This window comes from Triticum urartu, chromosome 4 (assembly GCF_003073215.2).
Source record: "Triticum urartu cultivar G1812 chromosome 4, Tu2.1, whole genome shotgun sequence".
NCBI classification, from domain to species: Eukaryota; Viridiplantae; Streptophyta; class Magnoliopsida; order Poales; family Poaceae; genus Triticum; species Triticum urartu.
In genome coordinates, this window is record NC_053025.1 from 593,796,994 (window position 1) to 593,799,904 (window position 2,911).

General features: G+C 42.4%; 1 long non-coding RNA gene across 1 annotated transcript; it reads left to right on the forward strand.

The window, feature by feature from the left end:
* The first annotated feature begins 1,659 nt into the window (after window positions 1-1,659).
* Window positions 1,660-2,121, forward strand: LOC125554328. Its single transcript, XR_007304369.1, has 2 exons — window positions 1,660-1,725; window positions 1,903-2,121. It is a non-coding gene; the product is annotated as an uncharacterized LOC125554328 (long non-coding RNA).
* The last annotated feature ends 790 nt before the right edge of the window (window positions 2,122-2,911 follow it).

Below are 2,911 nucleotides of genomic sequence, written 5' to 3' on the forward strand. Positions count from 1 at the left end.
GGTGGACCCCCGGACCCCTCCGGTGGTCCCGGTACACTACCGGTGATGCCCGGAACACTTCCGGTGGCCAAAACCGTACTTCCTATATATAAATCCTTACCTCTGGACCATTCGGAACTCCTCGTGACGTCCGGGATCTCATTCTGGACTCCGAACAACATTCGGTAACCGCGTACACACTTTCCCTATAACCCTAGCGTCATCGAACCTTAAGTGTGTAGACCCTACGGGCTCGGGAGTTATGCAGACATGGCCGAGACAACTCTTCGGTCAATAACCAACAGCGGGATCTGGATACCCATGTTGGCTCCTACATGTTCCACAATGATCTCATCGGATGAACCACGATGTCAAGGATTCAATCAATCCCGTATACAATTCCCTTTGTCTATCGGTACGATACTTGCCCGAGATTCGATCGTTGGTATCCCGATACCTTGTTCAATCTCGTTACCGGAAAGTCTCTTTACTCGTTCGTAACACATCATCCCGTGATCAACTCCTTGGTCACATTGTGCACATTATGATGATGTCCTACTGAGTGGGCCCAGAGATACCTCTCCGTTACACGGAGTGACAAATCCCAGTCTCGATTCGTGACAACCCAACAGACACTTTTGGAGATACCCGTAGTGAACCTTTATAGCCACCCAGTTACATTGTGACGTTTGGCACACCCAAAGCACTCCTACGGTATCCAGGAGTTGCACAATCTCATGGTCTAAGAAAATGATACTTGACATTAGAAAAGCTTTAGCATACGAACTACACGATCTTGTGCTAGGCTTAGGATTGGGTCTTGTCCATCACATCATTCTCCTAATGATGTGATCCCGTTATCAACGACATCCAATGTCCATGGTCAGGAAACCATAACCATCTATTGATCAACGAGCTAGTCAACTAGATGCTTACTAGGGACATGGTGTTGTCTATGTATCCACACATGTATCTGAGTTTCCTATCAATACAATTATAGCATGGATAATAAACGATTATCATGAACAATGAAATATAATATAATAATAACCAATTTATTATTGCCTCTAGGGCATATTTCCAACATAACATACACCCTATCCTAGACTCTACATAGTGGGTAGTAATATATGTATACTGTCATGCAAAGCTTCATTTATTAAGTTATAGACTCATTTTATGTTGGTATGTGTGATGTTACTCATAGAATGAGTAACTAGCTAAGTTACTCAATTTACATCTCTCCTCATTAACTCATTGTCACATAGGCAAATTTGTTGAGTTGAACCCAATGTTACTCTTGAAATTACTCCCACTGTGACCAGTGACCAGTTCACTAGTTACTCCCACTATGGCTAGTTTTAGGGATAATACGATTGGAAAAATCGCTATTATTAATTATGTGTTGGCCTTAACTACTTGACTAATCAATTGCATTAATAGCTCGGTTTCCAAATTGATTTGGCATGAAAAAATGTCTATTTAAACATACCTAATCAATTGCATACACAATTAATTATGTGTAATTAATTGCATTAATGACTTAATTTTCAAATTGATTTGGTACTTGGTTTCCAAATTAATTTGCATTAGTGTCTACGTGTGAAACTTTAAAGTATAGATTCTTTTTGACATTATATATTGTCCCTTTGGCTCTTGTTGGAATGTATAGTGCAAGAATGGACGGAAGGTCTACCATCGCTTGTTTTCTGGTGATGCTTGTGTTGTTCAAAAGCACATCTGCAGGTGTGTTCCCTCATTTGTTGTTCTTAAGTAGAGTTCCTTCAAAAGAAGAGCCTTGAAAAATCCACATAAAATTTCAAGATCGTATTACCAAGAGTTTTCTCAAATGTGATGTTGATGCACATGCAGCATTGAAAAATATTATGTTGGTATAATTTCCGTTATGTTTGTGGTACGCAGACTGTCAGTTGGTTCAGATTAAGCTCGTGTACTGCACCAAATCAGTATGCAAGGTTGAATGCTCGGCTCAGTGGCAGGATATGAAGGTCTACGAGCATTGGTGCAATCGGTTTTTCATTGGAACCTGCTACTGCAAGATTTGCTATGATTAATAGATCTTAATGGATATGCTAGGCACACTATCATGTTATCAATAAATAATGCATAACTTTGTGTCCCTGAATCACTGGTTCATGCATGGGAGTGTATGCTTTGGAGAGCGCCATGGGAGACATAATCTATATGGTCTCATGGACAAACTGCTTAAAGGCGAATATCATATAGTTATGAACAAATATAGCGAACGGAACTGATGAGTACATTACTTTCCTTAGCAAACATTTGACTTTGGTCTTCAACAAGAAAACAAGAACTGCATATGTCACCCTTGTGTTGGGAAGAGGAAATAGTCGTCCAGTGTGCCACCTGCAGATGTATGATAAACCAAGCCATGCCAACCGCCCAAGGTGCCATTGCCAGCGCTGGGAACATGGTTATGGAGACTGAAAACAAGACAGTCACGAAACAATCTGTTCATCGTTCCATATACACAACCATCAAGTTAATAACACATTTGATAATGAGGGAATAGCTAGGGGCCAGTTGACTTGGTTTGTTTTTTGGGTCAGTCGATTTGTTCCCAGCCGTTTATCTCCTTCAACCTTCTAAAAAAATTGTTCATCGTCTTCCTCCCCACGATCTCGATATGAACCGCCCACAACCGATGGCCAAACCGCATGCCTCCACCATCCCTGGGCGGCGGCGCTCCCGCAACCGCCTCATCCCCCTGCCCTCCCACCACCGCCATGCTTGCCGCCGCCCACGATCATCCCTCTAACCGGCAAACCACCTAAATTTTCCAGCGAACCTGCACCTCCCAAGCAACTTTAAGATAGACAAGGAGGCTTTTGCTTCTCCCTAGACCCTAGACGTGGAGGCTGCTTCTTCCCCTTGCACCCGAAGATTGACA